Source organism: Mirounga leonina, unplaced genomic scaffold (genome assembly GCF_011800145.1).
Source record: "Mirounga leonina isolate KUSES-001 unplaced genomic scaffold, KU_Mleo_1.0 Mir_93, whole genome shotgun sequence".
In the NCBI taxonomy this organism is placed as follows: Eukaryota; Metazoa; Chordata; class Mammalia; order Carnivora; family Phocidae; genus Mirounga; species Mirounga leonina.
Window position 1 is genome coordinate 16,594,321 of NW_023270854.1, and position 23,077 is coordinate 16,617,397.

General features: G+C 46.0%; 1 protein-coding gene and 1 long non-coding RNA gene across 3 annotated transcripts in view; one reads left to right on the forward strand and one right to left on the reverse strand.

Annotated features, from left to right (window-relative positions):
- ALPK2 (alpha kinase 2) overlaps positions 1-23,077 on the forward strand; it is a 120,547-nt gene that overhangs the window by 21,905 nt on the left and 75,565 nt on the right. The window lies entirely within an intron of this gene.
- The window catches only part of LOC118004502, a 49,946-nt gene that overhangs the window by 20,805 nt on the left and 6,064 nt on the right, over positions 1-23,077 (reverse strand). For both annotated transcript variants that reach the window (XR_004677604.1, XR_004677603.1), the window contains exons 3-4: positions 22,102-22,208; positions 16,510-16,635 (exon numbers count right to left, since the gene is read on the reverse strand). This is a non-coding gene — a long non-coding RNA (uncharacterized LOC118004502). The remainder of the gene's footprint in view (positions 1-16,509; positions 16,636-22,101; positions 22,209-23,077) is intronic.

Genomic DNA, 23,077 nt, shown 5'->3' on the forward strand with positions numbered 1-23,077 from the left:
CACTGGTTGTTCATTATAATATTAGCCTCAAATTTTCTTGCCATCATTGGGTCACCATAAACCACCAGATTAACTCATAGTTCCCCCAAAGGAAAGTACTTTCATTTTTAATCTCCCTGAGTTTAGTCTTTGGGTCATTACATCTTCACTCTCAGATGTTCAAAAGCTCCCATTCCTGGGGTGCCTGGGTGGCTCAGATGGTTAAGCGTCTGCCTTCGGCTCAGGTCATGATCCCAGGGTTCTGGGATCGAGTCCCGCATCAGGCTCCCTGCTAGGCGGGGAGCCTGCTTCTCCCTCTGCCTCTGCCTCTCTCTCTCTCTCTGACTTTCATGAATAAATAAATAAAACATTTAAAAAAAAAAAAAAAAAGCTCCCATTCCTGTGTTTCCCAAGGGTTTTTTTCTTGGTTTGATAGACCTAATCTGCAGTTCTGCTCTGGGGTCGAGAGCTTCTAGGTTGACCTTCTGATCTTCCCTCTTTCCTTACCTAGCACAGTCCTTCTCCATCCTCCCTGGGTCCTCCTCCTTATGCCCCTCTAATCTTGTCATACCATGTACTTCGGACAAGTGAGACGGCTCCGAGGAGATTGATCAGCGCTGTTGGGACCTTTGCATACCACAGGTCAAGTGTGCTTGGCAGGCGGAGGAGTGGAAAGCTGGGAGAGCATTCCAAGGGCAAGCAACATCAATAATAGCATGGTTTGCCCTGTAGCATCAAAACTTTTTTTTTTTTTCAGAAGATGTGGGGGTTGGGACGAGGGGAGGAAAATGCAACTAGATGTTTTCTTTTTTTTTTTAATTTGTTTTTTTAAAGATTTTATTTATTTATTTGACAGAGAGAGAGATAGCGAGAGAGAGAACACAAGCAGGGGGAGTGGGAGAGGGAGAAGCAGGCTTCCCGCGGAGTAGGGAGCCCGATGCGGGGCTCGATCCCAGGACCCTGGGATCATGACCTGAGCCGAAGGCAGACGCCTAACGACTGAGCCACCCAGGCGCCCCGCAACTAGATGTTTTCTACCTCATAGAAAGCAAGTTGCAAAGAACGTGTACACAAACGAGGAATTGGGGTCTCTTCTGAACACAATGTAAAGAAAGGCAGCTGAACAAGAGATAAAAATCTGTCCAGGAACTCACACCTAGAGAGACACACTCCTTTTCTCAGCAAGGAGGCCTCTTAGTGGTCATGATTGCGTCCCGCCGTGCTGAGCGCCGATTACAAGAGAGGCAGAAGTGGGGGCGCCTGGGTGGCTCAGTTGGTTAAGCGACTGCCTTCGGCTCGGGTCATGATCCTGGAGTCCCGGGATCGAGTCCCGCATCGGGCTCCCTGCTCGGCAGGGAGTCTGCTTCTCCCTCTGACCCTCCCCCCTCTCATGTGCTCTCTCTCTCTCTCTCTCTCTCAAATAAATAAAATCTTTAAAAAAAAAAAAAAAAGAGAGGCAGAAGTGAGGGGGAGGCAGGGTGGGTGGACTGGGCCCCCGAAAACCTGGATCAGAAGGAGGCGTGAGACTGCTCTTCCTGTCCCTCGTCAGCTCAGCCCCGGCCCTACAGAGGACCTGGTGGGGACGAAGGCCAGGAGGCCTGCACAGTCACCACGAGCCAGTCTGCTCATGATGTGTACAGATTGAATAGTGTCCCCCCACCAAAATTCATGTTCACCTGGAATGTCAGGATGTGACCTTATTTGGAAATAAGATGTTTTCAGCTGTAATTATTTAAATGAAGGGGAGATTGTGGTGGATTAACGTGGGTTTTAAATCAATAAATGGTGTTTTTATAAAAAGGAGAAAACAGACACAGAGGGGACATAGCCATGTGAAGACAGGCAGAGACCACAGGGATTTAGCTACAAGCCAGGAAATGCTGAGGACTGCCCCCCACCACTGGAAGCTAGGAAGGGGCAAGGGAAGATTCTTTCCTAGAGCCTTCAGAGGGAGCACGGCCTTGCCAAACCTTGATTTGGGACTTCTAGCCTCCAGAACTGTGCAAGAATAAATCTGTGTTATTTTCTTGCTACCCTCTTTGTAGTAGTGTGTTCTGGAAGCTCTAGGAAATGAATACGTGGTGTATCTGAACATTCTAGCAAAAAAAAAGGCTGCCATTTGCCTACCTTGACTTAGGGCTGACCAACTTATCTGATAATGTAGTACTGATTCCCCAAATACCAGCTGGGTTCATCTGGGCCACCTGGGAGGCATCTATGGGTCAGGGGGGAAGGAACATTTTTCCAATTATGCCTCAAACTGGATATTGATTCCTCAAGACTTTGAAGGAAAAATCAATATGAAGGTTTCCTGGGTCACTTGTGTTTTTGCTCCCAGGGGACATCTGGCCATGTCTGGAGATACTTTTGATTGTCACAGCTGGAAAGGGAGGCTCCTGGCATCCAGGGAGGAGAGGCTAAAGGTGCTGCTGGACATTGGACATTGGCTGGGGCGATCCCCACAGCAGAGAACTATCCAGTCTACAATGTCAGTAGTGTTGAGGCTGAGAAGCTATGTAATAAACCACCACAAAACAGAGTGCCCTGAAACAGCAGTGGCTTATTATTTCTCATGGTTTGGTGGGCGGGTTGTGGTTCCTCTGCTGGCTTGGCCTGGCTCACTCAGTGCTCCCTCTGACCACTTGAGTCAGTTGGTGGATTGGTTGGTCTGGAAGGTCCAAGGTGGCTTCACCAACAGGTCTGGCCATGGATGCTGGCTGCCGGCTGGGCCACCTCAGCTCTCCTCCACCTGGGCTCCTATCCTCCAGTAGTCTACAACCTCTTGAGCTCCACTGTAACGCCAGTCCCCACACATCCCCCTGGTCAGAGCAAGACACTGGGCCAGATTTCAGCAGCACGAAAGCAGATGCCACCCCTTTAAGAGTGGAGTGGCGAAGTCACATTGCAGTAGGGCATGCGTAAGTGGATGGGAGGAATTCATGGCAAACGGTGTAATCTACTACCCCCTCTATCCATCGAACACCTGCCTAATTAATCTTTTTAAATCACCTCCTTGCAAGCCTCTTTATCCCACTTGAAAACAACTTTCTAAGTCTCCTTTTTGCCTATAGAATAATTGTTTTCATTCTTATTCCATTCATTATTCTGTAAGCATCAAGCGCACTTTGTCGGTTCTCCTCACACCCCGAGATAGGAGGATGCAGGGTGGTAAGAAAATGTCTCGCCCCTGTCTTCTGTGATCTCACAATCCAGCGGAGGAAGCAGACACATCAGAAGACAATTAGCAGAATGAGTCAGGGTTTTTCTTCCTGATACCAACCAGTTCTGACACCAGCTGTCTGTTTTACAATTCCATTCAGTTCTGACACCAGATATTCAGAGGGAGCATCCGATTCCGTAGGTTTAAGACCTCCCTCCCTCAAAATTGCCCCCCCACCCCCACTTCAGACACCAGATTATCCACATTTCTGTCTGACTGGCTACAAAGTCAGAGGGTTCCCCCAATCTCCTCTCCCTCCTTCAGGTTCCATAATTTGTCGGAACAACTCAGGACTCAGGGAAAATACTTGACTTATGATTATCATTTTGTCATAAAGGGTACAATTCAGGAGCGGCTAAATAGAATCGACACGTAGGACAGGGTGCGGGGTCAAGGCTGCAGCACTTGGGGACCTCTCCAGGTATGCCACTCTCCCAGAACCTTGATACGTTCACCAACCTGGACCCTTTCTGAACCCAGGACTTTAGGGGTTTTTATGGGGCTTCCGTTATGTAGGTATGACTGGTGATTAACAGTCTTCAGCTCCTCTCCCTCTCTGGAGGCCTGGGGGTGGAGCTGGAGGTTCCAACCCTGTAATCATGCCTTGGTCTTTCTGGGACCAGGCCCCCTCCTGAAGCTACCTAGGGGTTCTCATTACCATGCAAAGGACATCACTCCAGAGATTCCAAGGGTTTTAGGGGCCATGTGCCAGGAACCTGGACAAAGACTGAGTATTCATTTTTATTATACCACACCAAGCATGTGTTAAGATGGAGCTGAAGAGAAAGCATCCTGGAAGACCAGAGTAAAGGCCGTTAAGTCAGACTCTGCCGGGTGGGGGTAGGTGAGGGGCCAGTGCGGAGGTACTGGGAAGTTTTCTTAGAGGTGCCACCAGCATGAAGCCTTGAAGGGCCTGGAGAAGGTGGATGGGAGGGAAGGAAGGACCACCCGTCCCCTGAGATGAGAAAAGCATGAGCAACGGCACGAGGGCACGAGGGCACGAGGGCAGACTGAATGACTGGGGTGCATTCAGTCTCTGGCAGGGGTATGGGCAGGGCCCGGGGGGCAAGCAGCCTGCACTGGAGAACAGCCGGGAGGCCAGGCTGGGGCTGGACCCAGAACCCATGTGTCCTAGCTAAGAGGTTTGCACACTTGTCCTAAAGACGATGCCCAGACTAGGAAGGAGTTAGGGGCAGCAGAGGATCATGGGAAGGTTTGCATTTTTAAAAACCTCCCTCTGACTGGGACACCTGGGTGGCTCAGTCGGTTAAGCGTCTGACCTTTGATTTTGGCTCAGGTCATGACCTCAGGGTTGTGAGATCGAGTCTCGCTTCAGCTTTTTGTTGGAAGTTCAGCTCTTAGGGGCAGGGACTGGGATTTCTGTTTATCTCTTATCCCCGCAGCCTCATGTGTTTGTAAATGATGACAAAATTCTCCGGGTCCTTCCTCAAAGTCCACACTTTTGCTGTTGCCATGCTCTACCACTTATTAGCTGTGTGGCCTGGAGCAAGTCAATTAACTTCTCTGTGCTTTGGTGTCTTCATAAACGATTTTTTGTGATGATTTAAATGAGATTATTCATGTAGAATGGTCAGCAAAGCGTGCATTAAGCATGTACCAAATATTAGGTATTAGTAACTAATACCATTTTACTGACCATTCCCTGAAAGCTATGTGGTCCCAGAACTACTCTGAATCACTCTGCCCTAGCTTATAGTAGTTGTATTTAGAGCCAGGATACTTTTATATGAATAGTTTTGAAAAGTGTTAGAATCAGTGGAACATTTTCCAAGACAGGAAAGAAGTGGACATTTAACAGATGAGCTGGAACACAGACCCAGGTTGAAGCTGTTTTTCTCATCCATGTTTGTACCTGAAACCCTGTTTGGATGGTTTTTAGATGGTGGACTCTGTGATTTTAGTGATGTCTTAGACTTTTTAGTTATTCCTCACATCTAGGTGGACAGACAGATGCCAGGAGCTTTGGGACACTGTGTAATATTCTCGAAGCCACTCCAGTTTATAGCAAAGAGTTGTATAAGTTCTTGTTGTCTGAGTCGAAGACTTTGGTTTTTGGAGGCCGCTTGCTGGACATGATCACCCAGGAACCCAAACTCCTTGCCAAACATCTAAAAACCATGAGTTGATGGTCGAGAATGAGTCTGGGCAAATGAGTATTGGAGAATCAGTTTAAAACATCTGTATTCCTGCAAGAAACACTTCAAGGCACCTGTCCTGCTAACAGAATTGTCACCATCAACTTTACTTACAAAGGACAGGAGATTATTTCCACCATTTAGAGCAAGGATATGAAGCTGGGTTGTCTGGATTTAAACCCCAGGTCTTATACACTGTATCATCTTCAGCAAGTTACTTAGCCTCTCTGAGACTCAGTTTTCTCATCTGCAAAATGGGGATAATGATAGTACTGCCTTATGGGATTGGTATGGGGATTAAATCAAGACGTGCAAAGAATTTAGAATGCTCTGTAAATAATAGTTACTTTATCCAATTTGAACATGTCCCCACATGGAACTATAATTTTGGAACTGATTAAAAATAGGGCAACTTGGAGGTAGGAAAGGTAGCATAGCTTGGCTGCATTTCCCCTCTGCTATTTCCCTCTTGGAGGGTAAGATATAATTAATGTGTTTCATCAAGGAACCGTTGGGTAGAAATAAAGATGACTGAATCTTGCTGTCTTGACTAAGACAGGAAAAGGCATTTCATCTGGGGTTGGAAAGCATTTTGTGGACTTCATGTTCCTGTGAGCTTAAGTAGGTCTAACAAATCTTAAGGATGACTGGTAGAACTTTCAGCACCCCAAGGCCTCTGTGTTCCCGGCATGGAGCCCAGGTGGGCATTCCTCCTGAATGAATTCAGTGTTGGAGTCATTCCTCAGACCATGCCTGGAGCATTTCTTGAATGAGTCCTGAGGGTCTGATGAGAAACTCCCATTTAGTCCCCAGGGTAATGGGTCTGTGCCGAGAATTCACATTGTCCTCCCATTCTGGTTTTGACTTTGGTTAGGTAAGTGTGTCAGAGGAGTGAATGGTTATGGGAGCCATGAAATGGAACACTCATCTTTTCCTGGGGGCTGGACTTGGGCCGTTGCTCTCACTGTGGTGCTGGCTCTCAGGGCAAATCAATGCTAGTTTGGGAACAGGTGACAGATTGATCCAGGAGCCCCTCCCAAGATGTCGGGACAGAGAAAGGTGCAGCAATCCCTGGAAATTGGACGAGCGCTAAATGTCTTTGTAAATGCCACTCCATCACCACCTTCTGAGAACTTAGAGCAGACCATTCGGGAAGCTTTGGGCCAGCTGGGGTTCAGTTTTAATTTGTAATCACAGAATCTCGGTCCAGCACTTCTGATGACTGACAAGATGGGGAGTCTCACTGCTGTAGAAATCACAGTGTTAGTACTAGCGACCATTTGACTCTTTTTAAAGGTGAGGATCATAAAGAAGGTACTTGACAAGTGCAGACAGCTACTTGGGAGAAGAGCTGGAACCAAATCAGGCCCAGGATGGTCTTTGCTCCAACTCTGAAGGGAGGGGCGCAGGGCAGGTGGTTGCGGGGCGGGGGTGGCAGGACTAAGAACAAAATTTGGTTTGGGAACATGTGTCCTTGTCTTGGCCAGCACAGCCTTATTTTCTCCCTCTCATGCACTCAGCCAAGGGCCTCCCATGAAATTTACCTCTATCTTTGTCCCATCATGCCTGGGAGCTTCTCGTATCTCTGACTCTACCCACCTCCTCCTCTTACTTTTAGTTCTTTGTGAGCCTTGGACCCTGAGCCTCCTCTCTGCCTGCCTCCAGACTCTGTCACTTCTGACTGCCTGGTTTGCCCTCTCCCTTCTTCTGAGTCCTACAAGGTTGGACCAGTCCCAGCACCTCAACCCCTCAGGTCCTAAGACATCAGCCCAGGCCTCAGCCTGAGTCCCACTCATATGGGTGAGTAAGGCCAACTCTCTGGATCCTCCCAGTACCCCCTCGAAGCCACATCTGAGCCCCAGATGAACCCAAGAATGAGCTGGACCTATGAGAGGGGTTTCTACCTGGCATGGTCCACCTGACCCCACCTGCATTAGTCAGCTCAAAATACCACACCCTAGGGGGCTTAACCAACAGAAAGTAATTTCTCACAGTTCTGGAGGCTGGAGTCTGAGATAAAGGTACTAGCATTAGCATGGTGGGGTTGTGGTGAGAACCCTCTTCCAGGTTTGCATATAGTGACCTTCTTGCTGTGTCCTCATATAGTGAGCAAGCTTTCTACTGTCTCTCCTCATCAGGGCACTAATCCCATCATGAGGGTCCTACCCTCATGACCTCACCTAACCCTAATTACCTCCCAAAGGCTGCATCTGCAAATACCAACACATTGGGGGTTAGGGCTTCAACATAGAAATTTTAGGGGGACACAGTTCAGTCCATAATACGGCTCCAACTGTGGAGGTTTTCCCAGCCATGTACAGGGACAGGCCTGGACCGGGCCAGTGGGGGTGTGCAGGGGCCCACTGGTTAAGAATCAAGGATTTGCAACAGGCTGTGAGGCCACATGTGGATATTTATGAGGGCTGGCTCCAGAGTCTTATTGCCTGGGGTCAAATCTTGGCCCCACCTCTTAATTGGGCCTGTTGCTTATCCTCTTACCTGCCTCAGTTTCTAGATGTGTAAAGTAGGAATAATAATAGTACGTACCTTACTGGGTAGATTGTCTAAAAGGTATATGAGATATACACTAATGAGATAATACACATTAGGTTTTTAGAACAGTGCCTGGCACTTACCAGATGCTTAGTAAATGTTAATTCTTTTTACCCTGAGGGCTTCTGTATTTTGTTAGACACAGTCATTCTTGGTCATAAGAATTTGAAAGGGGAATCAGGCTGCCTGCCCATTTCAGAGAAGAAGGGATCAAACTGATCTCTGAATTCTTGAATGAGAATCTTAGTGCAGATTTCCAGAGCTGATGTTAAGAAGCCAGGCTCAGGCTAAAGACACGGACCCTACTTGGGTGGTCAGGACAGATGCAAGACTGTATGTGAAGCTTGGGGCAATTCTTTTTTTTTTTTTTTAGATTTATTTATTTATTTGGGACAGAGAGAGAGAGTATGCATGAGGGGGAGCACAAGCAGGGGCAGAGGGAGAAGGAGAAGCATATGCCTCACTGAGCAGGGAGCCTGACATGGGGCTTGATCCCTGGACCCCTGGATCATGACCTGAGCCAAAGGCAGAAGCTTAACCGACTGAGCCACCCAGGCGATCTTAATGCTTTAACTCAGTTCTGAGCCATTTCAGAGCTCAAAGATGTTAATGAGGTCTAGCAGCTTGCTCCCACAGGGCCTTTGCACTTGCTCTTCCTTCTACCCGGATGTTCTCTCCCCACGTAGCCCCATGGCTAGTTCTCGTGTCTGCTCCAACTCACCTGGATCACTAAGGCCTTCTCTGACCAGCCACCCATAGTACCGCCTGCCCCCAGCATGTCCTACCTTTCTTATCTTTATTTTTCACATAGCACATGACATAATGTGTGTGTGTGTACATATATTTAACAGCTTTGTGTAGGTGTAGTTGACACACAATGAACCACACATTTAAAGCGTTCAGTTTGGTAAGCTTTGATGCATGCATACACCCATGAAGCCATCACCACTATCAAGATGAACGTATCTCTCACCCTCAAACGATTTCTCAGTGCCCCTTTGCGGTCCAGCCCTTCTGCCCCTCTCTCCCACCCATCTTACACGGCAACCCCTCTGCCTTCTATCCCTGGAGACAGGTTTGTCTTTTCTAGAATTTTATATAAATGAGATCATAGAGCATGTACTCTTTTGTATCTGGCTTCTTTCACTCCCCATAATTATCTTCAGAATCATCTGTGTCCTTTTGTGTGTCGATAGTTCCTTCCTTTAATCATGGAACAGTGTTCCAGTGTTTCATTGTTTGGATCTACCAGAATTTGTTATTCCATTCACCTGTGGATGGACACTTGGATTGTTTCCAGTCATGATGCTTATTTATTTGTATTTGTGTTTATTGTGAGTATCCCCCAGCTGGGATGTAAATTCCGTGGGAACAGAAATGTGTCCAGTGTTCCCTGCTGTACCTCCAGGGCCTGCTCAGTGTCTGGCTATCATCAGACATTCAGTAAGGATTTATGGGATAAATTACATAATGCATTCGGTACTTTTGTTATATTCTCCACAGCTTTGCCAAGAGATGGGGAAATGCTGATAGGGTTCAGGCACCCTTCCTCAAAATATGGCACCTTGGCATATTAAGTAATTTAAACTGAAGGAATTATTAAAAATGGCAGAAGGAGGAAGGTCTGAGCCCCCTACCCCCACCCCAACCATCCTTTCCCTGCTTCCCTGAAACAGGTCATAAATCCTATGTGAAAGGTACATTTCCTGTGCCAGGAGGAGGGAAGCCATTTTCATCACCAGAGACAGGGAATCTGGGGCCAGATCTGTACACAAACAACCTTGTCACACTCATTCTTACCTTCCTAGTTACTTTACTTCTTCACCATTTGCTACCTCTAGCCCAAACCCCTTTGTCTTATCAATTCTTCACAGACTTATTGTTTCTTTGTCTAAAAGGTATAAAAGCTTTCTGCTCTTGTCACTTCTTCGGGTCTTCATTCTCTTGTGAAGGCTACCTTGTATGTGCAAAAATTAAATAAAATGTGTATGCTTTTCTCCTGCTAGTCTGTCCTTGTCTTTTAATTTTCAGACCCATGCAAGGACCCTGACAGGGTTGAGGAAACTTTTTCCTCCCCTGCAGAACCATTCCATGGTTCCTCCCCATGAATGTGGGGACCTGATTTGAATTACTGTGGCTTCTTGGTGGTCAGCAGACTATTACTTTAGAGACTATGCAGTCTAAGGGGATTGTGAAGACAGGAAGTAATTATAAAAGGCCTCTCCCCTGCAGGAGCTGTAGGAGCAGGCCACTATGTCAAGAGACCCTGGGGCCATTTGAGCTCCAGGGAGTCTGAGCTTCTGATCTTTATGTGGCTGCCCCCTCTCTGTCCTTGTCATTTCCCATTCCCTGGGTTGCCACGCCAGTAGGGTGAGGATTCTTCCTCCTCATCAGCCTAGATCAGCTTTCCTACCACCTGAGCCTGCTCCTCCCAGGTGCCTTGTGGCTCCCTGCTTTCCTACCGGCTGCCAGGGGCCACCCTTGCTCACACACAGGGTCCCAGGAGATGGGAACGAGGCAGAGGCACAGTGAGATGGCCCAGAAGAATGACAGAGAGGGACATAGCAAGCACCAAGGCTCTGTCAGAGCAGCAGACAAAGAGAAGCCATCAAACTGTGACGGTTTCTTCTCTGACCGCAGGCCTCCCAGGCTGCTTTTGAGAGAGAAGTTCTTGGGTCTGGTTTTGTGCAACCCCCCCACCCCCCACACCTGGGTGCAGTGGTTGGTTTTCTAAAAAGGCAAAACTAGCTCCAACACCCAGAGAGCTGCTTGTGGGGGCAGCTTGTCAGGCATTTACTGGGAACTCAGCTTAAATTGAGCAGTGAGTCAAGTGACGGCGGATATTTTTCTGAGAATTTAATAAAGGGACTTTCACCCTTTAGAAACACTGGAGTCCTGGGGCTGGAAGTGACTCTAAGACCTTGCCCTTCAAAGTTGATTTTGGAGCAGCAACAGCAGCTGCAGCCCTGGGGCTCGTTAGACTGCCTGAGTCCCAGGCCCCTCCCCTGCCAATCGGATTCTGCAATTGAACAAGGTCCCGGGGGGATTCCTGTGCCCAGTGGCACACAGGAAGCCCAGCTCTAAGGACTATCCCGCTCCTGGCTCTCTGTTACCTGTGAAGAACTCTTTAAAAAATACTGACACTCAGGTCCAACATCTAAGAAAGGCTGATTTAATTGGTCAAACCCAGTTGATTTTTACTTTATAGATCACCCAAGGCCCAGAGAGATCATGGGCCTCATCCAAGTTCTTAACAACTGGGTAGGAACAAAGCCAGGATCAGAAGCCAAAAATTCTGTCTCCCAGTACCCTCGGGTCCTATTACATTACTCACTGCATTTCCCTCTACCAGAGCCGTCTTCCAGAACAAGACCTACTAACATGTGTGCTCGTGTATAACTCAAAGAGAAGTGATCATGAGGATTGCCTTCAAAAATCAGGATTAATGGAGGGCCTCCTGTATGCCAGAGCCATTCAAGACCCTAGAGACCCTGTAAGGGAGCACAGTGAAGTCCTGATCTCATGGGACAGGGATAGAGAAGGAGTCACACGTTCGTCACACCAGCAAAGCCAGTGGTGTCAGGTGACAAAGAGTAAAGGAGGGCAGGGAAAGGAAGGAGTCTCAGAAGGAAGCTGTTTCTGTTGAGATGCCATGAGCACAGGTGGGGAGGGTAAGAGTGGGACAGTGGTGGGATTATTCTGGGGCAGAGTGTTCTCTTCAGAGGGACCAGCAGGGGCAGAAGGAAGCTGGAGGTGGGGGCATGCAAGGTCACTGTGGCTGCTGCAGAGGACACAGGGCAGAGCGAGGAAGACCCGCAAGCAGCAATGCCACGATCCAGACAAGGGAGGAAGTGGCCCAATCCAGGGTGGTCCTGGATCAGGTGGCAAGAAGCTGCCAGGTTGGGGCGCCTGGGTGGCTCAGTTGGTTAAGCGACTGCCTTCGGCTCAGGTCATGATCCTGGAGTCCTGGGATCGAGTCCCGCATCGGGCTCCCTGCTCAGCGGGGAGTCTGCTTCTCCCTCTGACCCTCCCCCCTCTCATGCTCTCTCTCTCTCTGTCTCATTCTCTCTCTCAAATAAATAAATAAAATCTTAAAAAAAAAAAAAAAAAGAAGCTGCCAGGTTCTGGATCCATCTGCCAAGAGTTCCTGCTGGATTGGATGCAGAAGGGGAATGAAAAATGGGACTCTGAAGTGTGCCCCATGAATGATTAGTAGAACGAATGACAATTTTTTTTTTTTTTTTTTTGAGACAAGAAGTAGGTTTGGATAGGAAATTCCAGAGTTTGATTTTGGGCGTGCTGGGTGTTTGCTGAGTTAGCAGTACTGGTCGTTCTGGATTCTAAGCTAACTTGCTTTTATAAACGAGCTCTGAGTCCTCCAGTGTCTAGGGGTGTCCTGTTCTCGGTCCTGTTCTCAAGATGCCATGTCTTTCAAAGATGGATTTACAATTTAATGTAGGAGTTTTTCTATGGTCACAATGTACTTTGAGATTTCTGGACACATTCTTGGCATTATGCTAGCCTGGGTGCGTGGTAGGGACTGTTTCCAACTACCCTTGAGTTTTCTTTTGATAAGAGGGTTCAGCTGTCTATTAACTAAGCCTGATGGTAGTAATGCTGCAGGGTTTTTTTTTTCCTTTCTGAAGTCAGTTTGCTCATTCTTATTTAAAGAATATCTGGTCAGCCTGCTTTGCTCCCAGAGGTTCAAAATGCTGTCAAAAGCTTAGCACTTTTGTGCCACAAGAGAGCCAAAAATCACTCCTGATACATGCCCAGGCAAAGATCCCTCCTCTTCCATCAATTTACCAATTCCCCTACCTCCTTCACGATCATACAAGAGCTAACATTCATTTAGCTCAGTGCTTCTGAGCTCTGGCTATCCTTTAGAATCACCTGGGAAGCTTAGAAAATACCCTTGGTGAAGCCCTTCACCCTTGAGATGCTGCTTAATTGCTTTTTTTGGTAGAGCCCTGACCCTGGTATTTCTCCCCTTTTTAAATACTTCATTCTTTTTTTTTTTTTTTAAGATTTTATTTATTTATTTGAGAGAGAGAGAATGAAAGACAGAGAGCATGAGAGGGAGGAGGGTCAGAGGGAGAAGCAGACTCCCCGCCGAGCAGGGAGCCCGATGCGGGACTCGATCCCGGGACTCCAGGATCATGACCTGAGCCGAAGGCAGTCGCTTAACCAACTGAGCCACCCAGGCGCCCTAAATACTTCATTCTTTAGAGCAGTTTTAGGTCCAGTGCAAAGCTGAGCAGAAAGCCCAGCTTCCATGTCCGCCCTTGACCCACCCCACACACGGCTTCCCTCACAGTCAGCATCCCCCACCAGAGTGATAGAGCTGTTACTAGCAGTGGGCCTACATGAGCCATCATTATCACCCGAAGTCCGTGGTTTACATTAGGATTCACTGTTCGTGTTGCACCGCCCATGCTTTTGGATGAGTGCGTAATGACCTGTATTCACCATTATAGTGAATGGTGAATACCAGTTCCTGGTGGGCGACTCTAATGTTCAGCCAGGGCTGAGAGCTACTACTTCAGTGCTTCCTGTGTGCGGGGCCCTGCTTTAAGCACTTCTAGGAATAACCTCCCACAGTCCTCATGTCATCCTCTGGGGTAGGTATAGTTATTGTACTTTGGGAGCTTGTCCACGTCACACAGTGAATGGGCAGTGTGTGGACCCAGGCAGTCTTGCTGCTAAGTCTGTCCCTTAATCCCTGTGCTCTACTGGCTTTGCAAACTGCCTCTCCCCTCTGCTCAGAATTGCACTCGGGGGAAGGGGAAAAGTAGAATTCCCACTGCCGTTCACTCGTGTGCCGTGCTCCTGAGAGAACTCTGTGCCTTTCGGTCCCCACCAGCTCATTTTTTTCCTGTCCCTTACACATGACCTGCTCATTCCAGCTCTGCTACACTACTACCAGGAATGCCCTCCCCACCTCCCCACCTCCCCACCAGCCAAAATTTAATCCTTCCCACGATGCTCAAGTTCCACGCTCCTGGCATGTTGTCTGAAGATCCAGGCCACCCTGACCTCTCCCCTCCTAGCACCAGAAACGCTCCCTGCCTCAATTGTGCCTTTTGAGATTCAATGACACTAGAGTTTGCAAATTGCATATTGCTCCCTGTGTAACACCTGAAAGTCTTATCTCTCTGCAAAACGGGGCAGCTCCCCTGGGGAAGGAGACAAGTCTTATGCCATCAATTTCTCTCCCCTTTCTCAAGTCCCACACACTGGCTGGGCATGTCTTGTGGTAGGTCCAACAGGACATATGGGAGAATGAGGTGTTCCTGCTGGAGCAGGGACCACAGGCCATGTCAGGTAGGGAGAGCAGGAGCCCTCCATCCTCACCCTGCTACGTGTCGTGAGCATCTTACAGCATGGTTTCCATTCCTCCCTAAATGGCTGCTTTGATCAGATTCCCAGAGATTCCCAGTAAGCCTAAGGTCCAAACTTCTCAGTCCGGGGTGGAAAATCCCCCCCGATCTGGGCCCTGCCCAATTCCTGGTGGGTGACCGTACCTCCTGATTTATCTGAGTCAGTCTCCATTTCCCGGGCATGGCCCTGGTTTCTGCCTGTGGTCTCGGCGTAAGTATTAATAGTGTCCCTTTTCATCCTCAAAACTGTTCTATTTTTTAAAAAAATTTTTTTAAAGATTTTATTTATTTATTTGACAGAGAGAGACACAGCGAGAGAGGGAACACAAGCAGGGGGAGTGGGAGAGGGAGAAGTAGGCTTCCCACCGAGCCGGAAGCCCGATATGGGGCTCGATCCCAGGACCCTGGGACCATGACCTGAGGCTGACGCTTAATGACTGAGCCACCCACGTGCCCCAAACCTGTTCTGTTTAAACAATAAATAATGAAGTAGCCCTACCTTTTAGCCCACCGCTCCCCCAGAGTCTCACCTTGAGGCTGTTTCTTCTGCCTGGAATGGTCAGCTCCCTCCCCAACCCTGGGCATATACCAACTTTCCTGCCAAAATCCTACTGTGTATTTTCTAGGCCTGCTTCAGGTTTTTTTCTTTTCTTTTTTTTTTTTTTAAAGATTTTACTTATTTATTTATTTGAGAGAGAGAGTGAGCAGGAGAGAGAGCACAAGCCATGGGAGGGGCAGAGAAGCAGACTCCCCGCTGAGCAGGGAGCCCAACATGGGACTCAACTCCAGAACCCTGGGATCATGACCTGAGCCAAAGGCAGACGTTTCACTGACTGAGCCACCCAGGCGCCCCTGCTTCAGCTTTTAAATACCCAGGAAACCTTCCCTCGTTATCTTGCACCCCCTGACCCGAACCTTCATAATTGGTCGGATTTTTAATAGCCCTTAGCATGTACCATCCTGTGTTATAGCCATTGGTATAAATACCTCATTTCTCTTATTGGCTGAGAGGCTCCTAGGAAGGGCCTAGGAATTTACCACCTGTATTGTCTATACAGAGCCTAGCACAGTGCCTTACACGCGGTAGACATTTCTTACAATATTTTAACTGGTACGTGAGACACATCTTCTCAGGGCCTCAGTTCCAACGTCAGTGAACTACATCATCTCTCTATCCGTCAGGGTCTAACCAGGAAGACAAAAACTACTTTCAGGCATTCAATATGGGGTTGTACAAGTGATTGAACCAAACATGGGTCACCCAGAGATGAGCATCAGCAGGAAGCTACCATTCCCTAGGCTTTGAGAGTGAAGGGAGGCGGCAGGACGACCAGTTCCGGGTCACAGGGCAAAAGCTGGAACCCTGGTGGGCCTGTCCCGTGGGACCTGGAGCTACTGATGATGACAGAGGGATGTCGTCTTAGAAATCCCACCGGAGGGTGACTTTTCCCTTCTCCCCACTCTCCAGGCTCCTGCCTCTCTGTGATCCAATGCAGCAGGAAGCCAGTGGTCCCGGGAGCTGGGGAGCCTGGGCCTCAAGGGTCAGCTCCGGGAGACAGAGCAGAACAGGGAAGGGCGCAGGGGGAGGGAGGCAGGTGGGCCCAGGAGCCGCACAACTCCAAGTAGTCTTTCAGTCTTCAGACTTGCGGTTCAGTAAATCCATTGGATAAATGAGTAAACTGGTAAATGTATATGGAAACTCCTCATCAGTTTTTGAAATGGGTCTAGTTGCTTGTAGAAAATACGATCAAGAAGTTGTGTGTGTTTCTAGTGTTAGAGTTCTCCCATCTCTACAACAAACATAGCTTTGGGGCGTGCAAAAACCCAAGCCTTTCTTATTCCTTTAGTCATTCTGAATAATTCAATCAATCAAATTGATAGTAGCAGTTAGGCAAGTAATAAGATACACTTAGTGTAAGAAAATATTTTGAGCTTCACCCCACCTGGCGCTGGGACGGTGGCAAGGACATGGGTGTCCTTGTGTATTTTTTTGAACCTTTATTGAACCAGGCGCTCTCCTTCCTCCCTGCTGCACAGGCAGGCAAGGCTCAGAAAATCCACAGTGGGGGAGGGAGTGGGGGGGGGTGCTTTGGAGGCCTCCCCACCCCCCGCATTCCTGGCTGCAGACATTTTGTTCCCAGAGATTGTTTTCCTCCACTGGAAAGTGGCACATAGTAAAACAGAACAATACCTGAAGCCCAGAGAGGATTTCATGTCTTACCTCCAGCCAATAGCTTGAGCTTCCTCTCCCACAAACTCTGTCCTCAGGGTGTCTGGTCAGATTGCAGGGTTTGTTTCAGCAATTTTAATCTTGTTGGGAGAGTTTTCTGGGGAGCAGGGGAATGACCTCCAGGAGACAAAAGAGAGAAGAGAAGCAACTACTTGAGCGGGGGAAATCCACTTTTCAGTCCACATGGGTGTAAGTCATTCTATTTTATCTGTGTCAGTGGGGTGGTGAATGAATAGGAGTGTGTGTGAAAACCCAACCCCCTGAGGGGGCAGTAAGGGTGGGGATTGGAATGTAGGGATTTCAAAGACTATCAGGTCTCATAAGTCTGTTGTGCTGGTAGCTAGAGAAAAAAATTGATTCCTTGTCTTCTTTTTGCACCTGTTACATTCTATTCCCAAACCTTCTATTTTCATGTTCTTATTTGCCCTATTTTCATGTTCTTATGTACTCTTAGTTCTCACTCACATTTATAATCCTGTTCCCAAAGCACAAAACCATCCTAAGTTGGCAAGATCCTGAGGAACTTCTAAGGTTAGCGCCCCCCTTCCACTCCTGCATTGATGGACCCAGCCTTCTCCTGCCCCAAATTAAATCATGTAGACCCAGGTACTGAGCATTAAATCAGAATCTCTAGGGGGGTGGGACCCAGACATAGGTCTTCTTCCTCTTTGTAAGTCAGGAAATTGAGGCCCAAAGAGATGAAGTCGTCTGCCTAAGGGAGCACCTAAATGATTATACCGAGCAAAACGTCAGCTCTCCATGCAGCTGCCCATCTTCCAGAGTGCAAGAGCACTCCTCTGTCAGGTGTTTTCCCATGGGAGAATGCTGAGAGCATTTTAAAGCTTCCCTCAGTGAATAGCTTTAATTAGTGGTTTTCAAAGTGTGGTCCATGGACCCCTGGGGGTACCTAATGACCTTTCAGAGGATCTGCCAGATCAAAACTATTACCACAAAAATACTGAAACATTATTTGTCTTTTTCACTGTGTTGACATATGGAGTGATGATAAAAAGCAATAGATGGTAAAACTGTTGGTGGTTTAGCATGAATCTAGGCAGTGGTCCCAAATTATACTAGTTGTCATAGAATTCTTCACTGCCATACAGCCTCAGTTAAAAACAAACCAAAACCCAAAACATTTTGCTTGATAATGTTTCGGATGCATCAATAAAAATGGTTAATTTCATTAAATCTTGACAAAGCCCTTTTTCTGCCCTGTAAGGAAATGGGAAGTATGCCCAGAGCATCTCTGCTGGATTTCCTTAAGATGATAGTCATCTTGAGGGAAAGCACCTGTATGATTGTTTAAGTTGCAAACTGAACTAGCCACTTTTTCATGGAGTACAATTTTTACTTGGAAGAACAATGAACAAATGATGATTATCCAGCCTCGGATATTTGGCAAATATTGTCCTGAAAATTAACAAAGTAGACCTGCCACTTCAAGGAAAACTTATAGCATTTGTTGCTAGTGATAAAAATCCAAACTTTTTAAAAAGGTACAAACTTCCAGCTATAAAATAAGTAAATCCTGAAAATGTTGTGTACAGCACGGTGACTATAGTTAATAATGTTGTATTGTGTATTTGAAAGTTGCTAAGAGAGTAGATCTTAAAAGTTCTCATGACAAGAAAAAGAAATTTGTAACCATATGTGGTGGTTGTTGTTAACTGGACTTATTGCAGTGATCATTTACAAGGTATACAAATATCGAATCATTATTTTGTACACCTGAAACTAATGTAATGTTATATGTCAGTTATACCACAATTAAAAAAAAAATCCAAGCTTTCAAGCTATCACCGCAGTCCCTTCTCTGAACTAAGAACTTCCACTTTCTTCAGCTATTCTTTCTGCCTTTTTCATCTCCTTCTGGGACTCCCTTTGTGCATATGTTGTCTCTGAGATGCTGTCCACTTTTTTCCATTCTTTTTTCTTTCTGTTCTGAAGACTGGGTAGTCTTAATCAATCATATTCAAGTTCATGGACTCTTTATTCTTTCTGCTCATCTCTGCTCTTGAGCCCTCTAGTGAATTTTTCATGTCAGTTATTATACTTTTCAACTTCAGGATTTCTATATTGTTCTTATTTACAATTTCTGTGTCTTTATTGAGACATTGTTCTCACATTTTCCTTTAGTTCTTTAGATATAGCTTCCTTTAGTTCTTAAAAGAGCTAATTAAAATCTTTATCTAGCAAGTCCAGAGATGGTTTCTGTTGACTGCTTCTCCCCTTCCCCATGACCATGTATGGGTCATGCTTTATTCTGTCTTTGCATGTCTCTAATTGTTTTGCAAAGACTGGACATTTTAAACAATAGAATGTGGCAACTCTGGGAAACAGATTCTCCCCCTTTCCCAGGGCTTGTTGTTATTTGTTTGTTTAGTGACTTTTCTGAACTAATTCTTTCAGTCAGTGTTCTTTATTGTTTGTGGTCACTGAAGTCTCTGCTCAGTTTAACTTAGTGGTTGACTAATGACTAGATGGAGATTTTCTTAGATGCCTGGAACAAGTAAGTCTCCCAGTTTTTGTTGAGAGGCTCTGTGCACATGTTGGGGCATGCCTTCAATACTCAGCCAAGCAGTGGAGAACTCTGTCTTAGCCTTCACTTCCTGCTAGCACGAAGCCTTCAGGTCAGTTAGAATTGAGAGCTTAATGTCTTCTCAGGTCTTTCCTGAGCATGCATACAGCCGTGGACATGCTCACAGCCATACACATGTGCATGGCCTTCTCGATTCCCAGAAACATGTTGGAGCTTTTCAATGCCCCCTATGGACATCTCATTCCCTAGCTTTCCCTTTTAATCTTTCTGGTTAGCCTGTTGTTTGTCTTGCCAGTTATCCACCGCCTCAGGCAGCCATCATGTTAAACAGTTGCCTCTGAATTTTTTCCTGACAAATGTTTCAGGGAAAATGTTCTTCAGTCTAGTTGAACTCTGAATCAGGACACATAAACACAGTCTTGTACGTGTGATCAGGGAGCCAGCAGACAGATCAGATGACAATTCCCTGGGAATGGGGGCTTTGGAGTTGCTTCAACCGTGTTCTGCCCCTTCTGTGGCTGCCAGACTGCTGATTTTCACCATGATTGTGAACACTTGGTTTACAGGACTCCATGGAGGTGGGGGTGAGGGATAGGACAGGGGAAGTTACAACACCAGAAAATTTGCTATTCTTCCTGAGATTCAGTCATTTTTCTTGAATAAATCCCCCTCAGATTGTCCTTGGTTATTTTTCAGAATTCTGAAAAAGTTGATTCGGACACATTTTGCCAGCATTCTTGTTGCTTTTATGGAGGAGAAAATTTTCAGAAGTCTTTACTCTGCCATTTTACTGATGTCCTCCATCTTTCCATTGCTACCAAGCAACTTAGCACAGAATTGACTTACACAGTTATGATCAATTAATATTGGTATTATTTCCCTAACTAGAAATTTCAAAAACTTGTATCCTTCATCAGAAGCTTGACAGTTTGCCAGTACTTCCAAATTATTCTGGAAAGATCAGTAGGAATATTAATTAATGTGATTTTTTAAAATATTATATAATGAAATGTGGTAATGTTTAGAAGATCTCATGAACCAAGTTCCTCCAGATGAACAATACATGATGTTACAAAATCACATATGGGTAAAAATGCATGTAAAATGCAGTCTAGATGAATGGATTTTATGTAACTAGATGATAGGGTTTCAGATTCCACATTGCAACCACTCTTTGTATAGTAATGAAGATTATCTGCAATCATATGAAAAGACTATTAAAATACTCTTCCTTTTCCAACTGCATATCTGCACGAGGCCAGATTTTCTCCCTATACTTCAACCAGACCAAAGTATTGCGTCACAATGCAGAAGCAGATTAAAAAAAAAAACAGCTGTCTTTTATTAGGCCAGATATTAGATGTGTGAAAAATGTAAAGCAATGCCATTCTTATGAAATTTTACTTTGTTTAGGAAAAATATAGGTAGCATGTAAATAAATGCTCTCCATGCTCACATGTAATGAGCTTATTTTTGTTATTTTTAAATGAATAAACGTTATCAATTTTTCTCAGTTTTAATTTTTTTTTTTTTAGGATTTTATTTATTTGCGAGAGAGAATGAGAGACAGAGAGCATGAGAGGGAAGAGGGTCAGAGGGAGAAGCAGACTCCCTGCTGAGCAGGGAGCCCGATGTGGGACTCGATCCCGGGACTCCAGGATCATGACTTGAGCCGAAGGCAGTTGCTTAACCAACTGAGCCACCCAGGTGCCCCTCTCAGTTTTAATTTTAATATGGTAAATATTGATAGATATAACCCTCATAAACAAACATTCTTGGGAGTCCTCAATTTTTTTCAGAGTGTATAAAGGGGTCCTGCTGCCCAAATATTTAAGAACCTCTGGTTTAGACCAACCCAGGAGGTTCAAGCCCAGAAGAAGCCCCATCCACTTAAGGTCACATGTGCCTCTCTTTCTTTAATATGGAAATGATTAATTTAGAAAGAACGTAGAGTACTCTAGCAAGACTTTCACAGCAAGGGGGAGGAATGCTGTTGCTTCCCTCCTCCAAAAGGAAAGATATGCAGGAGGGAATACAATTAATTGTTCAGGGAATTTCTTCCGGGAAGCTTTTGCATTCCTGTCAAATACTGTGGGGCACACAGGTCACTCTGCCAGCATCTTGCAGATTCTAAAGCCCAGCACTACTCACACCATTTTAGCTGCTCCTACTGGAGTCCCCTCTTTGAGCTTCCCTTGCTCTTCCAGTTTCCACCTGACAACTTAGCACAGAACTGACCTACAAGGTTCTCACAGAAATTCAGACTATTTCCCCCAGTAGACTTTCAGTCATTTTAGCGCTGGACATGACGTGGCATGCATCTCCTTGACTCTTGCTTGGCACTCAACATAATACCGGGCACCAGAACAAAGTCTTCAAGAGTGTGTCAGTTGACCGATGCAGATGAACACTTAGGACAGAAACATTTGCAAAAATGATTGCTCTACATCTGTCACTTCCTTTTTCTGAATGGGAGTTTTCTAACATGACGTACTGAGCCCGGCTTCAGAGTGGAAGGCTCTGGTTTCCTAGCCCAGCTCCACCACTTACCAACTTTGTCACTTCGGGGAAATTAGTCAACCCCTTTGAGCCTCAATTTTGCATGCAGGGAGCAACACGCACATGGTTTACTAGAGGGGACATTCAACAAATGTAGTGCTCCTGGCCGAATGTTCTCCCTCTCTTCTTTAAGATGCTTAGAGATAATGATCAAGGACGTGTCAACCACAAACCATAAGTCTCTGAAAAGAGGTCATTAGCCGGTGAGAAGAACTCTACTTAATTAACTTCTGAGAGGTCAGTTATGCTTTTTCTTCTTTAGTAGACATACGATGATTTAAATCTTCTATTGGCTGAAACACATACTCCATAAAATCATACATTACTAAATCATAACGTTCTCCCATTTGCTTATTTAGTCATTCAGAAGTGAAATATATTTAACCCAATTATTTTCTCCATATTTTTTCTAAAATTTCTTTGGTTTTCCATCCTTGGTTCTTGAGAACCATCCCTGTTCCCCACCTTGAATGCTTTCTTACCTGGTCCTTTGGCCTCTCCACCTTATTTCCTTCTCTCCCTTTCTGTTCTTTCCACACAAGTCTTGATACTTGCGGGGCAGGTGGTTTCTCTGGCATAGGGATCATGTCTGGATAAATCAGGAAATCAGAATTACTTGGGATTTCCCAGTAGCCCACGGTACTATTCTATGCTCCTTGTAAGTTCCTATCTGAGGCCAGGTCTCCAAGAACTAATGGAAAAGAGGCAAGCGGGCAGTGGTGTGGGCCATGTGAAGCTCAAACGAAGGCCCCTTTCTCTTCATTCAGCTTTAATTCAGCTCAACTGAGGAGACCTACGTGTAAGTAATGAGGATGAGGATGAGGCTGTCTCTAAGGGTGGGCCCAGGACAATTTGTAGCAGAATGTGTTTGGGATCTCTTTTTTTCTTTTTTAAAGATTTATTTATTTATTTGGGGGGGGCAGAGGGAGAGGGAGAAGCAGACTCCCCACCGAGCAGGGAGCCTAACACGGGGCTCTAACACAACCCTACCCGAAATCAAGAGTCGGATGCTCAATCGACTGAGCCACCCAGGCGCCCCTGTTTAGGATCTTTAAAAGCAGATTCTCGGGCCTTTTACCCATGGATTCTGATTCAAAAATTTTAAATAGAGTTTCCTGATGCTTCTTCTGCACACTTCTTGAGAACCCAAGGTAATCTGGTCTCAGCACTCTCACATTTTTTTTTTTTAAATTGAGTTATATTTGACATACAACATTGTGTATGTTTTAAGGTGTACAGCATATTGATTTGATGCATTTATGATTGCCATAGCAGTGTTAGCTAATGTCTCTATCAGACCATGTAAATATCATTTTAGCACTTCCACATTCTTATAGAATATATGTGGCATAAAGTTTCTGCTTTGCCAAGCCCCTTCACATTGATTTTCTCATTTGTAGACAGGAGGGGCAGGTACTTTTCCTCTAGAAAGTTACCCTAAATTTCAGTCTCCGCATG